Genomic DNA, 13390 nt, shown 5'->3' on the forward strand with positions numbered 1-13390 from the left:
CGCAAATGTATCACCGCAAGCGTGAATGATTGATTTCATGATAATTTAGAGTTGCGGGATGATGGAAAAAAACAGGGTGCAAATCAATAAAAAAAAATATATATAAAGTAAATAAATAAAAGGATAAAAGGAAAATGCTTCAATTGACGCTTAAAATGAATTCCGGTCTAGAAAAGCCACACTGCTTCGCTGGACGGGGTAGTTTAAAAGAATAAAGCGTAAGGAACGTTGTGGGTGCGATCATACCAGCATTAATGCACCGTATCCCATCAGAACTCCGAAGTTAAGCGTGCTTGGGCGTGAGCAGTATTAGGATGGGTGACCCCCTGGGAATTCCTCTTGTTGCACCCCTCTCTTTTTTGTTTCGAAATTCAAATTTTCTATTCGTTCTTTATCCTGTAGTAATTTAGGTCCTTCGGAACGATTGCATTATATTTTGCTTCTTCTCGAAGCATGAAGGCGGATCTGAAGGCGCGAGACAAATCAGGAACGGTACGGCTCGATCAAAGCCCGGATCGTCGCTCAAATTTGTCGGCGCAAATGTATCAGCGCAAGCGTGAAGGATTGATTTCATGATAATTTAGAGTTGCGGGATGATGGAAAAAAACAGGGGGCAAATCAATAACAAAAAAAAATATGAAAGCAAATAAATAAAAGGATAATAGGAAAATGCTTGAATTGACGCTTAAAATGAATTTCGGTCTAGAAAAGCCACACTGCTTCGCAGGACGGGGTAGTTTAAAAGAACAAAGCGAAAGGAATATGGCGGGTGCGATCATACCAGCACTAATGCACCGGATCCCATCAGAACATCGAAATTAAGCGTGTTTGGGCGAGAGTAGTACTTGGATTGGTAACCCCGTGGGAAGTCCTCGTGTTGCACCCCTCTCTTTTTTGTTTCGAAATCCAAATTTCCTATTCGTTCTTTATCCTGTAGTAATTTAGCTCCGTCGGAACGATTGCTTAATATTTTGCTTCTTGTCGAAGCGTGAAGGAGGTTCTGAAGGCGCGAGACAAATCAGGAACGGTACGGCTCGATCAAAGCCCGGATCGTCGCTCAAATTTGTCGGCGCAAATGTATCAGCGCAAGCGTGAAGGATTGATTTCATGATAATTTAGAGTTGCGGGATGATGGAAAAAAACAGGGTGCAAATCAATAACAAAAAAATATAAAGTAAATAAATAAAAGGATAAGAGGAAAATGCTTCAATTGACGCTTAAAATGAATTCCGGTCTGGAAAAGCCACACTGCTTCGCTGGACGGGGTAGTTTAAAAGAATAAAGCGAAAGGAACGTTGTGGGTGCGATCATACCAGCACTAATGCACCGTATCCCATCAGAACTCCGAAGTTAAGCGTGCTTGGGCGTGAGCAGTATTAGGATGGGTGACCCTCTGGGAATTCCTCTTGTTGCACCCCTCTCTTTTTTGTTTCGAAATCCAAATTTCCTATTCGTTCTTTATCCTGTAGTAATTTAGCTCCGTCGGAACGATTGCTTAATATTTTGCTTCTTGTCGAAGCGTGAAGGAGGATCTGAAGGCGCGAGACAAATCAGGAACGGTACGGCTAGATCAAAGCCCGGATCGTCGCTCAAATTTGTCGGGGCAAATGTATCAGTGCAAGCGTGAAGGATTGATTTCATGATAATTTAGAGTTGCGGGATGATGGAAAAAAACAGGGGGCAAATCAATAACAAAAAAAAATATGAAAGCAAATAAATAAAAGGATAATAGGAAAATGCTTGAATTGACGCTTAAAATGAATTTCGGTCTAGAAAAGCCACACTGCTTCGCAGGACGGGGTAGTTTAAAAGAATAAAGCGAAAGGAATATGGCTGGTGCGATCATACCAGCACTAATGCACCGGATCCCATCAGAACTTCGAAATTAAGCGTGTTTGGGCGAGAGTAGTACTTGGATTGGTGACCCCCTGGGAAGTCCTCGTGTTGCACCCCTCTCTTTTTTGTTTCGAAATCCAAATTTCCTATTCGTTCTTTATCCTGTAGTAATTTAGCTCCGTCGGAACGATTGCTTAATATTTTGCTTCTTGTCGAAGCGTGAAGGAGGATCTGAAGGCGCGAGACAAATCAGGAACGGTACGGCTCGATCAAAGCCCGGATCGTCGCTCAAATTTGTCGGCGCAAATGTATCACCGCAAGCGTGAATGATTGATTTCATGATAATTTAGAGTTGCGGGATGATGGAAAAAAACAGGGTGCAAATCAATAAAAAAAAATATATATAAAGTAAATAAATAAAAGGATAAAAGGAAAATGCTTCAATTGACGCTTAAAATGAATTCCGGTCTAGAAAAGCCACACTGCTTCGCTGGACGGGGTAGTTTAAAAGAATAAAGCGTAAGGAACGTTGTGGGTGCGATCATACCAGCACTAATGCACCGTATCCCATCAGAACTCCGAAGTTAAGCGTGCTTGGGCGTGAGCAGTATTAGGATGGGTGACCCCCTGGGAATTCCTCTTGTTGCACCCCTCTCTTTTTTGTTTCGAAATTCAAATTTTCTATTCGTTCTTTATCCTGTAGTAATTTAGGTCCTTCGGAACGATTGCTTTATATTTTGCTTCTTCTCGAAGCATGAAGGCGGATCTGAAGGCGCGAGACAAATCAGGAACGGTACGGCTCGATCAAAGCCCGGATCGTCGCTCAAATTTGTCGGCGCAAATGTATCAGCGCAAGCGTGAAGGATTGATTTCATGATAATTTAGAGTTGCGGGATGATGGAAAAAAACAGGGGGCAAATCAATAACAAAAAAAAATATGAAAGCAAATAAATAAAAGGATAATAGGAAAATGCTTGAATTGACGCTTAAAATGAATTTCGGTCTAGAAAAGCCACACTGCTTCGCAGGACGGGGTAGTTTAAAAGAATAAAGCGAAAGGAATATGGCGGGTGCGATCATACCAGCACTAATGCACCGGATCCCATCAGAACATCGAAATTAAGCGTGTTTGGGCGAGAGTAGTACTTGGATTGGTAACCCCGTGGGAAGTCCTCGTGTTGCACCCCTCTCTTTTTTGTTTCGAAATCCAAATTTCCTATTCGTTCTTTATCCTGTAGTAATTTAGCTCCGTCGGAACGATTGCTTAATATTTTGCTTCTTGTCGAAGCGTGAAGGAGGATCAGAAGGCGCGAGACAAATCAGGAACGGTACGGTTCGATCAAAGCCCGGATCGTCGCTCAAATTTGTCGGCGCAAATGTATCAGCGCAAGCGTGAAGGATTGATTTCATGATAATTTAGAGTTGCGGGATGATGGAAAAAAACAGGGTGCAAATCAATAACAAAAAAATATAAAGTAAATAAATAAAAGGATAAGAGGAAAATGCTTCAATTGACGCTTAAAATGAATTTCGGTCTGGAAAAGCCACACTGCTTCGCAGGACGGGGTAGTTTAAAAGAACCAAGCGAAAGGAATATGGCGGGTGCGATCATACCAGCACTAATGCACCGGATCCCATCAGAACATCGAAATTAAGCGTGTTTGGGCGAGAGTAGTACTTGGATTGGTAACCCCGTGGGAAGTCCTCGTGTTGCACCCCTCTCTTTTGTGTTTCGAAATCCAAATTTCCTATTCGTTCTTTATCCTGTAGTAATTTAGCTCCGTCGGAACGATTGCTTAATATTTTGCTTCTTGTCGAAGCGTGAAGGAGGATCTGAAGGCGCGAGACAAATCAGGAACGGTACGGCTCGATCAAAGCCCGGATCGTCGCTCAAATTTGTCGGCGCAAATGTATCAGCGCAAGCGTGAAGGATTGATTTCATGATAATTTAGAGTTGCGGGATGATGGAAAAAAACAGGGTGCAAATCAATAACAAAAAAATATAAAGTAAATAAATAAAAGGATAAGAGGAAAATGCTTCAATTGACGCTTAAAATGAATTCCGGTCTGGAAAAGCCACACTGCTTCGCTGGACGGGGTAGTTTAAAAGAATAAAGCGAAAGGAACGTTGTGGGTGCGATCATACCAGCACTAATGCACCGTATCCCATCAGAACTCCGAAGTTAAGCGTGCTTGGGCGTGAGCAGTATTAGGATGGGTGACCCTCTGGGAATTCCTCTTGTTGCACCCCTCTCTTTTTTGTTTCGAAATCCAAATTTCCTATTCGTTCTTTATCCTGTAGTAATTTAGCTCCGTCGGAACGATTGCTTAATATTTTGCTTCTTGTCGAAGCGTGAAGGAGGATCTGAAGGCGCGAGACAAATCAGGAACGGTACGGCTAGATCAAAGCCCGGATCGTCGCTCAAATTTGTCGGGGCAAATGTATCAGTGCAAGCGTGAAGGATTGATTTCATGATAATTTAGAGTTGCGGGATGATGGAAAAAAACAGGGGGCAAATCAATAACAAAAAAAAATATGAAAGCAAATAAATAAAAGGATAATAGGAAAATGCTTGAATTGACGCTTAAAATGAATTTCGGTCTAGAAAAGCCACACTGCTTCGCAGGACGGGGTAGTTTAAAAGAATAAAGCGAAAGGAATATGGCTGGTGCGATCATACCAGCACTAATGCACCGGATCCCATCAGAACTTCGAAATTAAGCGTGTTTGGGCGAGAGTAGTACTTGGATTGGTGACCCCCTGGGAAGTCCTCGTGTTGCACCCCTCTCTTTTTTGTTTCGAAATCCAAATTTCCTATTCGTTCTTTATCCTGTAGTAATTTAGCTCCGTCGGAACGATTGCTTAATATTTTGCTTCTTGTCGAAGCGTGAAGGAGGATCTGAAGGCGCGAGACAAATCAGGAACGGTACGGCTCGATCAAAGCCCGGATCGTCGCTCAAATTTGTCGGCGCAAATGTATCACCGCAAGCGTGAATGATTGATTTCATGATAATTTAGAGTTGCGGGATGATGGAAAAAAACAGGGTGCAAATCAATAAAAAAAAATATATATAAAGTAAATAAATAAAAGGATAAAAGGAAAATGCTTCAATTGACGCTTAAAATGAATTCCGGTCTAGAAAAGCCACACTGCTTCGCTGGACGGGGTAGTTTAAAAGAATAAAGCGTAAGGAACGTTGTGGGTGCGATCATACCAGCACTAATGCACCGTATCCCATCAGAACTCCGAAGTTAAGCGTGCTTGGGCGTGAGCAGTATTAGGATGGGTGACCCCCTGGGAATTCCTCTTGTTGCACCCCTCTCTTTTTTGTTTCGAAATTCAAATTTTCTATTCGTTCTTTATCCTGTAGTAATTTAGGTCCTTCGGAACGATTGCTTTATATTTTGCTTCTTCTCGAAGCATGAAGGCGGATCTGAACGCGCGAGACAAATCAGGAACGGTACGGCTCGATCAAAGCCCGGATCGTCGCTCAAATTTGTCGGCGCAAATGTATCAGCGCAAGCGTGAAGGATTGATTTCATGATAATTTAGAGTTGCGGGATGATGGAAAAAAACAGGGGGCAAATCAATAACAAAAAAAAATATGAAAGCAAATAAATAAAAGGATAATAGGAAAATGCTTGAATTGACGCTTAAAATGAATTTCGGTCTAGAAAAGCCACACTGCTTCGCAGGACGGGGTAGTTTAAAAGAATAAAGCGAAAGGAATATGGCGGGTGCGATCATACCAGCACAAATGCACCGGATCCCATCAGAACATCGAAATTAAGCGTGTTTGGGCGAGAGTAGTACTTGGATTGGTAACCCCGTGGGAAGTCCTCGTGTTGCACCCCTCTCTTTTTTGTTTCGAAATCCAAATTTCCTATTCGTTTTTTATCCTGTAGTAATTTAGCTCCGTCGGAACGATTGCTTAATATTTTGTTTCTTGTCGAAGCGTGAAGGAGGATCTGAAGGCGCGAGACAAATCAGGAACGGTACGGCTCGATCAAAGCCCGGATCGTCGCTCAAATTTGTCGGCGCAAATGTATCAGCGCAAGCGTGAAGGATTGATTTCATGATAATTTAGAGTTGCGGGATGATGGAAAAAAACAGGGTGCAAATCAATAACAAAAAAATATAAAGTAAATAAATAAAAGGATAAGAGGAAAATGCTTCAATTGACGCTTAAAATGAATTCCGGTCTGGAAAAGCCACACTGCTTCGCTGGACGGGGTAGTTTAAAAGAATAAAGCGAAAGGAACGTTGTGGGTGCGATCATACCAGCACTAATGCACCGTATCCCATCAGAACTCCGAAGTTAAGCGTGCTTGGGCGTGAGCAGTATTAGGATGGGTGACCCTCTGGGAATTCCTCTTGTTGCACCCCTCTCTTTTTTGTTTCGAAATTCAAATTTTCTATTCGTTCTTTATCCTGTAGTATTTTAGGTCCTTCGGAACGATTGCTTTATATTTTGCTTCTTCTCGAAGCATGAAGGCGGATCTGAAGGCACGAGACAAATCAGGAACGGTACGGCTCGATCAAAGCCCGGATCGTCGCTCAAATTTATCGGCGCAAATGTATCAGCGCAAGCGTGAAGGATTGATTTCACGATAATTTAGAGTTGCGGGATGATGGAAAAAAACAGGGGGCAAATCAATAACAAAAAAAAATATGAAAGCAAATAAATAAAAGGATAATAGGAAAATGCTTGAATTGACGCTTAAAATGAATTTCGGTCTAGAAAAGCAACACTGCTTCGCAGGACGGGGTAGTTTAAAAGAATAAAGCGAAAGGAATATGGCGGGTGCGATCATACCAGCACTAATGCACCGGATCCCATCAGAACTTCGAAATTAAGCGTGTTTGGGCGAGAGTAGTACTTGGATTGGTGACCCCCTGGGAAGTCCTCGTGTTGCACCCCTCTCTTTTTTGTTTCGAAATCCAAATTTCCTATTCGTTCTTTATCCTGTAGTAATTTAGCTCCGTCGGAACGATTGCTTAATATTTTGCTTCTTGTCGAAGCGTGAAGAAGGATCTGAAGGCGCGAGACAAATCAGGAACGGTACGGCTCGATCAAAGCCCGGATCGTCGCTCAAATTTGTCGGCGCAAATGTATCACCGCAAGCGTGAATGATTGATTTCATGATAATTTAGAGTTGCGGGATGATGGAAAAAAACTGGGTGCAAATCAATAAAAAAAATATATATATAAAGTAAATAAATAAAAGGATAAAAGGAAAATGCTTCAATTGACGCTTAAAATGAATTCCGGTCTAGAAAAGCCACACTGCTTCGCTGGACGGGGTAGTTTAAAAGAATAAAGCGTAAGGAACGTTGTGGGTGCGATCATACCAGCACTAATGCACCGTATCCCATCAGAACTCCGAAATTAAGCGTGCTTGGGCGTGAGCAGTATTAGGATGGGTGACCCCCTGGGAATTCCTCTTGTTGCACCCCTCTCTTTTTTGTTTCGAAATTCAAATTTTCTATTCGTTCTTTATCCTGTAGTAATTTAGGTCCTTCGGAACGATTGCTTTATATTTTGCTTCTTCTCGAAACATGAAGGCGGATCTGAAGTCGCGAGACAAATCAGGAACGGTACGGCTCGATCAAAGCCCGGATCGTCGCTCAAATTTGTCGGCGCAAATGTATCAGCGCAAGCGTGAAGGATTGATTTCATGATAATTTAGAGTTGCGGGATGATGGAAAAAAACAGGGGGCAAATCAATAACAAAAAAAAATATGAAAGCAAATAAATAAAAGGATAATAGGAAAATGCTTGAATTGACGCTTAAAATGAATTTCGGTCTAGAAAAGCCACACTGCTTCGCAGGACGGGGTAGTTTAAAAGAATAAAGCGAAAGGAATATGGCGGGTGCGATCATACCAGCACTAATGCACCGGATCCCATCAGAACATCGAAATTAAGCGTGTTTGGGCGAGAGTAGTACTTGGATTGGTAACCCCGTGGGAAGTCCTCGTGTTGCACCCCTCTCTTTTTTGTTTCGAAATCCAAATTTCCTATTCGTTCTTTATCCTGTAGTAATTTAGCTCCGTCGGAACGATTGCTTAATATTTTGCTTCTTGTCGAAGCGTGAAGGAGGATCTGAAGGCACGAGACAAATCAGGAACGGTACGGCTCGATCAAAGCCAGGATCGTCGCTCAAATTTGTCGGCGCAAATGTATCAGCGGAAGCGTGAAGGATTGATTTCATGATAATTTAGAGTTGCGGGATGATGGAAAAAAACAGGGTGCAAATCAATAACAAAAAAATATAAAGTAAATAAATAAAAGGATAAGAGGAAAATGCTTCAATTGACGCTTAAAATGAATTCCGGTCTAGAAAAGCCACACTGCTTCGCTGGATGGGGTAGTTTAAAAGAATAAAGCGAAAGGAACGTTGTGGGTGCGATCATACCAGCACTAATGCACCGTATCCCATCAGAACTCCGAAGTTAAGCGTGCTTGGGCGTGAGCAGTATTAGGATGGGTGACCCCCTGGGAATTCCTCTTGTTGCACCCCTCTCTTTTTTGTTTCGAAATTCAAATTTTCTATTCGTTCTTTATCCTGTAGTAATTTAGGTCCTTCGGAACGATTGCTTTATATTTTGCTTCTTCTCGAAGCATGAAGGCGGATCTGAAGGCGCGAGACAAATCAGGAACGGTACGGCTCGATCAAAGCCCGGATCGTCGCTCAAATTTATCGGCGCAAATGTATCAGCGCAAGCGTGAAGGATTGATTTCATGATAATTTAGAGTTGCGGGATGATGGAAAAAAACATGGGGCAAATCAATAACAAAAAAAAATATGAAAGCAAATAAATAAAAGGATAATAGGAAAATGCTTGAATTGACGCTTAAAATGAATTTCGGTCTAGAAAAGCCACACTGCTTCGCAGGACGGGGTAGTTTAAAAGAATAAAGCGAAAGGAATATGGCGGGTGCGATCATACCAGCACTAATGCACCGGATCCCATCAGAACATCGAAATTAAGCGTGTTTGGGCGAGAGTAGTACTTGGATTGGTAACCCCGTGGGAAGTCCTCGTGTTGCACCCCTCTCTTTTTTGTTTCGAAATCCAAATTTCCTATTCGTTCTTTATCCTGTAGTAATTTAGCTCCGTCGGAACGATTGCTTAATATTTTGCTTCTTGTCGAAGCGTGAAGGAGGATCTGAAGGCGCGAGACAAATCAGGAACGGTACGGCTCGATCAAAGCCCGGATCGTCGCTCAAATTTGTCGGCGCAAATGTATCAGCGCAAGCGTGAAGGATTGATTTCAGGATAATTTAGAGTTGCGGGATGATGGAAAAAAACAGGGGGCAAATCAATAACAAAAAAAAATATGAAAGCAAATAAATAAAAGGATAATAGGAAAATGCTTGAATTGACGCTTAAAATGAATTTCGGTCTAGAAAAGCCACACTGCTTCGCAGGACGGGGTAGTTTAAAAGAATAAAGCGAAAGGAACATGGCGGGTGCGATCATACCAGCACTAATGCACCGGATCCCATCAGAACTCCGAAGTTAAGCATGCTTGGGCGAGAGTAGTACTAGAATGGGTGACCCCCTGGGAATTCCTCTTGTTGCACCCCTCTCTTTTTTGTTTCGAAATTCAAATTTTCTATTCGTTCTTTATCCTGTAATAATTTAGGTCCTTCGGAACGATTGCTTTATATTTTGCTTCTTCTCGAAGCATGAAGGCGGATCTGAAGGCGCGAGACAAATCAGGAACGGTACGGCTCGATCAAAGCCCGGATCGTCGCTCAAATTTGTCGGCGCAAATGTATCAGCGCAAGCGTGAAGGATTGATTTCATGATAATTTAGTGTTGCGGGATGATGGAAAAAAACAGGGGGCAAATCAATAACAAAAAAAAATATGAAAGCAAATAAATAAAAGGATAATAGGAAAATGCTTGAATTGACGCTTAAAATGAATTTCAGTCTAGAAAAGCCACACTGCTTCGCAGGACGGGGTAGTTTAAAAGAATAAAGCGAAAGGAATATGGCGGGTGCGATCATACCAGCACTAATGCACCGGATCCCATCAGAACATCGAAATTAAGCGTGTTTGGGCGAGAGTAGTACTTGGATTGGTGACCCCGTGGGAAGTCCTCGTGTTGCACCCCTCTCTTTTTTGTTTCGAAATCCAAATTTCCTATTCGTTCTTTATCCTGTAGTAATTTAGCTCCGTCGGAACGATTGCTTAATATTTTGCTTCTTGTCGAAGCGTGAAGGAGGATCTGAAGGCGCGAGACAAATCAGGAACGGTACGGCTCGATCAAAGCCCGGATCGTCGCTCAAATTTGTCGGCGCAAATGTATCAGCGCAAGCGTGAAGGATTGATTTCATGATAATTTAGAGTTGCGGGATGATGGAAAAAAACAGGGGGCAAATCAATAACAAAAAAAAATATGAAAGCAAATAAATAAAAGGATAATAGGAAAATGCTTGAATTGACGCTTAAAATGAATTTCGGTCTAGAAAAGCCACACTGCTTCGCAGGACGGGGTAGTTTAAAAGAATAAAGCGAAAGGAACATGGCGGGTGCGATCATACCAGCACTAATGCACCGGATCCCATCAGAACTCCGAAGTTAAGCATGCTTGGGCGAGAGTAGTACTAGAATGGGTGACCCCCAGGGAATTCCTCTTGTTGCACCCCTCTCTTTTTTGTTTCGAAATTCAAATTTTCTATTCGTTCTTTATCCTGTAATAATTTAGGTCCTTCGGAACGATTGCTTTATATTTTGCTTCTTCTCGAAGCATGAAGGCGGATCTGAAGGCGCGAGACAAATCAGGAACGGTACGGCTCGATCAAAGCCCGGATCGTCGCTCAAATTTATCGGCGCAAATGTATCAGCGCAAGCGTGAAGGATTGATTTCATGATAATTTAGAGTTGCGGGATGATGGAAAAAAACATGGGGCAAATCAATAACAAAAAAAAATATGAAAGCAAATAAATAAAAGGATAATAGGAAAATGCTTGAATTGACGCTTAAAATGAATTTCGGTCTAGAAAAGCCACACTGCTTCGCAGGACGGGGTAGTTTAAAAGAATAAAGCGAAAGGAATATGGCGGGTGCGATCATACCAGCACTAATGCACCGGATCCCATCAGAACATCGAAATTAAGCGTGTTTGGGCGAGAGTAGTACTTGGATTGGTAACCCCGTGGGAAGTCCTCGTGTTGCACCCCTCTCTTTTTTGTTTCGAAATCCAAATTTCCTATTCGTTCTTTATCCTGTAGTAATTTAGCTCCGTCGGAACGATTGCTTAATATTTTGCTTCTTGTCGAAGCGTGAAGGAGGATCTGAAGGCGCGAGACAAATCAGGAACGGTACGGCTCGATCAAAGCCCGGATCGTCGCTCAAATTTGTCGGCGCAAATGTATCAGCGCAAGCGTGAAGGATTGATTTCAGGATAATTTAGAGTTGCGGGATGATGGAAAAAAACAGGGGGCAAATCAATAACAAAAAAAAATATGAAAGCAAATAAATAAAAGGATAATAGGAAAATGCTTGAATTGACGCTTAAAATGAATTTCGGTCTAGAAAAGCCACACTGCTTCGCAGGACGGGGTAGTTTAAAAGAATAAAGCGAAAGGAACATGGCGGGTGCGATCATACCAGCACTAATGCACCGGATCCCATCAGAACTCCGAAGTTAAGCATGCTTGGGCGAGAGTAGTACTAGAATGGGTGACCCCCTGGGAATTCCTCTTGTTGCACCCCTCTCTTTTTTGTTTCGAAATTCAAATTTTCTATTCGTTCTTTATCCTGTAATAATTTAGGTCCTTCGGAACGATTGCTTTATATTTTGCTTCTTCTCGAAGCATGAAGGCGGATCTGAAGGCGCGAGACAAATCAGGAACGGTACGGCTCGATCAAAGCCCGGATCGTCGCTCAAATTTGTCGGCGCAAATGTATCAGCGCAAGCGTGAAGGATTGATTTCATGATAATTTAGTGTTGCGGGATGATGGAAAAAAACAGGGGGCAAATCAATAACAAAAAAAAATATGAAAGCAAATAAATAAAAGGATAATAGGAAAATGCTTGAATTGACGCTTAAAATGAATTTCAGTCTAGAAAAGCCACACTGCTTCGCAGGACGGGGTAGTTTAAAAGAATAAAGCGAAAGGAATATGGCGGGTGCGATCATACCAGCACTAATGCACCGGATCCCATCAGAACATCGAAATTAAGCGTGTTTGGGCGAGAGTAGTACTTGGATTGGTGACCCCGTGGGAAGTCCTCGTGTTGCACCCCTCTCTTTTTTGTTTCGAAATCCAAATTTCCTATTCGTTCTTTATCCTGTAGTAATTTAGCTCCGTCGGAACGATTGCTTAATATTTTGCTTCTTGTCGAAGCGTGAAGGAGGATCTGAAGGCGCGAGACAAATCAGGAACGGTACGGCTCGATCAAAGCCCGGATCGTCGCTCAAATTTGTCGGCGCAAATGTATCAGCGCAAGCGTGAAGGATTGATTTCATGATAATTTAGAGTTGCGGGATGATGGAAAAAAACAGGGGGCAAATCAATAACAAAAAAAAATATGAAAGCAAATAAATAAAAGGATAATAGGAAAATGCTTGAATTGACGCTTAAAATGAATTTCGGTCTAGAAAAGCCACACTGCTTCGCAGGACGGGGTAGTTTAAAAGAATAAAGCGAAAGGAACATGGCGGGTGCGATCATACCAGCACTAATGCACCGGATCCCATCAGAACTCCGAAGTTAAGCATGCTTGGGCGAGAGTAGTACTAGAATGGGTGACCCCCAGGGAATTCCTCTTGTTGCACCCCTCTCTTTTTTGTTTCGAAATTCAAATTTTCTATTCGTTCTTTATCCTGTAATAATTTAGGTCCTTCGGAACGATTGCTTTATATTTTGCTTCTTCTCGAAGCATGAAGGCGGATCTGAAGGCGCGAGACAAATCAGGAACGGTACGGCTCGATCAAAGCCCGGATCGTCGCTCAAATTTATCGGCGCAAATGTATCAGCGCAAGCGTGAAGGATTGATTTCACGATAATTTAGAGTTGCGGGATGATGGAAAAAAACAGGGGGCAAATCAATAACAAAAAAAAATATGAAAGCAAATAAATAAAAGGATAATAGGAAAATGCTTGAATTGACGCTTAAAATGAATTTCGGTCTAGAAAAGCAACACTGCTTCGCAGGACGGGGTAGTTTAAAAGAATAAAGCGAAAGGAATATGGCGGGTGCGATCATACCAGCACTAATGCACCGGATCCCATCAGAACATCGAAATTAAGCGTGTATGGGCGAGAGTAGTACTTGGATTGGTGACCCCCTGGGAAGTCCTCGTGTTGCACCCCTCTCTTTTTTGTTTCGAAATCCAAATTTCCTATTCGTTCTTTATCCTGTAGTAATTTAGCTCCGTCGGAACGATTGCTTAATATTTTGCTTCTTGTCGAAGCGTGAAGAAGGATCTGAAGGCGCGAGACAAATCAGGAACGGTACGGCTCGATCAAAGCCCGGATCGTCGCTCAAATTTGTCGGCGCAAATGTATCACCGCAAGCGTGAATGA

The 13390-nt window shown here is 42.3% G+C and overlaps 25 non-coding genes across 25 annotated transcripts; all 25 read left to right on the forward strand.

The window, feature by feature from the left end:
• The first annotated feature begins 232 nt into the window (after nucleotides 1–232).
• LOC140023936 (5S ribosomal RNA) lies at nucleotides 233–351 on the forward strand. The gene has a single exon (XR_011827902.1). It is a non-coding gene; the product is annotated as a 5S ribosomal RNA (ribosomal RNA).
• Nucleotides 352–767: 416 nt separating this feature from the next.
• Nucleotides 768–886, forward strand: LOC140024943 (5S ribosomal RNA). The gene has a single exon (XR_011828919.1). It is a non-coding gene; the product is annotated as a 5S ribosomal RNA (ribosomal RNA).
• A 413-nt stretch (nucleotides 887–1299) lies between these two features.
• LOC140023794 (5S ribosomal RNA) lies at nucleotides 1300–1418 on the forward strand. Its single transcript, XR_011827760.1, has one exon. It is a non-coding gene; the product is annotated as a 5S ribosomal RNA (ribosomal RNA).
• Nucleotides 1419–1834: 416 nt separating this feature from the next.
• LOC140023900 (5S ribosomal RNA) lies at nucleotides 1835–1953 on the forward strand. Its single transcript, XR_011827866.1, has one exon. It is a non-coding gene; the product is annotated as a 5S ribosomal RNA (ribosomal RNA).
• Nucleotides 1954–2369: 416 nt separating this feature from the next.
• On the forward strand, nucleotides 2370–2488 carry LOC140023515 (5S ribosomal RNA). The gene has a single exon (XR_011827483.1). It is a non-coding gene; the product is annotated as a 5S ribosomal RNA (ribosomal RNA).
• A 416-nt stretch (nucleotides 2489–2904) lies between these two features.
• LOC140024944 (5S ribosomal RNA) lies at nucleotides 2905–3023 on the forward strand. Its single transcript, XR_011828920.1, has one exon. It is a non-coding gene; the product is annotated as a 5S ribosomal RNA (ribosomal RNA).
• Nucleotides 3024–3436: 413 nt separating this feature from the next.
• LOC140024945 (5S ribosomal RNA) lies at nucleotides 3437–3555 on the forward strand. The gene has a single exon (XR_011828921.1). It is a non-coding gene; the product is annotated as a 5S ribosomal RNA (ribosomal RNA).
• A 413-nt stretch (nucleotides 3556–3968) lies between these two features.
• LOC140023795 (5S ribosomal RNA) lies at nucleotides 3969–4087 on the forward strand. The gene has a single exon (XR_011827761.1). It is a non-coding gene; the product is annotated as a 5S ribosomal RNA (ribosomal RNA).
• A 416-nt stretch (nucleotides 4088–4503) lies between these two features.
• On the forward strand, nucleotides 4504–4622 carry LOC140023901 (5S ribosomal RNA). Its single transcript, XR_011827867.1, has one exon. It is a non-coding gene; the product is annotated as a 5S ribosomal RNA (ribosomal RNA).
• Nucleotides 4623–5038: 416 nt separating this feature from the next.
• Nucleotides 5039–5157, forward strand: LOC140023516 (5S ribosomal RNA). The gene has a single exon (XR_011827484.1). It is a non-coding gene; the product is annotated as a 5S ribosomal RNA (ribosomal RNA).
• Nucleotides 5158–5573: 416 nt separating this feature from the next.
• On the forward strand, nucleotides 5574–5692 carry LOC140025056 (5S ribosomal RNA). The gene has a single exon (XR_011829033.1). It is a non-coding gene; the product is annotated as a 5S ribosomal RNA (ribosomal RNA).
• Nucleotides 5693–6105: 413 nt separating this feature from the next.
• On the forward strand, nucleotides 6106–6224 carry LOC140023796 (5S ribosomal RNA). The gene has a single exon (XR_011827762.1). It is a non-coding gene; the product is annotated as a 5S ribosomal RNA (ribosomal RNA).
• A 416-nt stretch (nucleotides 6225–6640) lies between these two features.
• LOC140022868 (5S ribosomal RNA) lies at nucleotides 6641–6759 on the forward strand. Its single transcript, XR_011826846.1, has one exon. It is a non-coding gene; the product is annotated as a 5S ribosomal RNA (ribosomal RNA).
• A 417-nt stretch (nucleotides 6760–7176) lies between these two features.
• Nucleotides 7177–7295, forward strand: LOC140024447 (5S ribosomal RNA). Its single transcript, XR_011828421.1, has one exon. It is a non-coding gene; the product is annotated as a 5S ribosomal RNA (ribosomal RNA).
• A 416-nt stretch (nucleotides 7296–7711) lies between these two features.
• LOC140024946 (5S ribosomal RNA) lies at nucleotides 7712–7830 on the forward strand. The gene has a single exon (XR_011828922.1). It is a non-coding gene; the product is annotated as a 5S ribosomal RNA (ribosomal RNA).
• Nucleotides 7831–8243: 413 nt separating this feature from the next.
• LOC140023517 (5S ribosomal RNA) lies at nucleotides 8244–8362 on the forward strand. Its single transcript, XR_011827485.1, has one exon. It is a non-coding gene; the product is annotated as a 5S ribosomal RNA (ribosomal RNA).
• Nucleotides 8363–8778: 416 nt separating this feature from the next.
• Nucleotides 8779–8897, forward strand: LOC140024947 (5S ribosomal RNA). Its single transcript, XR_011828923.1, has one exon. It is a non-coding gene; the product is annotated as a 5S ribosomal RNA (ribosomal RNA).
• Nucleotides 8898–9313: 416 nt separating this feature from the next.
• LOC140032157 (5S ribosomal RNA) lies at nucleotides 9314–9432 on the forward strand. The gene has a single exon (XR_011836082.1). It is a non-coding gene; the product is annotated as a 5S ribosomal RNA (ribosomal RNA).
• A 416-nt stretch (nucleotides 9433–9848) lies between these two features.
• Nucleotides 9849–9967, forward strand: LOC140024772 (5S ribosomal RNA). Its single transcript, XR_011828748.1, has one exon. It is a non-coding gene; the product is annotated as a 5S ribosomal RNA (ribosomal RNA).
• A 416-nt stretch (nucleotides 9968–10383) lies between these two features.
• LOC140032399 (5S ribosomal RNA) lies at nucleotides 10384–10502 on the forward strand. Its single transcript, XR_011836325.1, has one exon. It is a non-coding gene; the product is annotated as a 5S ribosomal RNA (ribosomal RNA).
• Nucleotides 10503–10918: 416 nt separating this feature from the next.
• LOC140024948 (5S ribosomal RNA) lies at nucleotides 10919–11037 on the forward strand. Its single transcript, XR_011828924.1, has one exon. It is a non-coding gene; the product is annotated as a 5S ribosomal RNA (ribosomal RNA).
• Nucleotides 11038–11453: 416 nt separating this feature from the next.
• Nucleotides 11454–11572, forward strand: LOC140032158 (5S ribosomal RNA). Its single transcript, XR_011836083.1, has one exon. It is a non-coding gene; the product is annotated as a 5S ribosomal RNA (ribosomal RNA).
• A 416-nt stretch (nucleotides 11573–11988) lies between these two features.
• LOC140024773 (5S ribosomal RNA) lies at nucleotides 11989–12107 on the forward strand. Its single transcript, XR_011828749.1, has one exon. It is a non-coding gene; the product is annotated as a 5S ribosomal RNA (ribosomal RNA).
• Nucleotides 12108–12523: 416 nt separating this feature from the next.
• Nucleotides 12524–12642, forward strand: LOC140032400 (5S ribosomal RNA). The gene has a single exon (XR_011836326.1). It is a non-coding gene; the product is annotated as a 5S ribosomal RNA (ribosomal RNA).
• Nucleotides 12643–13058: 416 nt separating this feature from the next.
• LOC140024866 (5S ribosomal RNA) lies at nucleotides 13059–13177 on the forward strand. The gene has a single exon (XR_011828842.1). It is a non-coding gene; the product is annotated as a 5S ribosomal RNA (ribosomal RNA).
• Nucleotides 13178–13390: the final 213 nt, after the last annotated feature.

This window comes from Coffea arabica, chromosome 11e (genome assembly GCF_036785885.1).
Source record: "Coffea arabica cultivar ET-39 chromosome 11e, Coffea Arabica ET-39 HiFi, whole genome shotgun sequence".
NCBI classification, from domain to species: domain Eukaryota; kingdom Viridiplantae; phylum Streptophyta; class Magnoliopsida; order Gentianales; family Rubiaceae; genus Coffea; species Coffea arabica.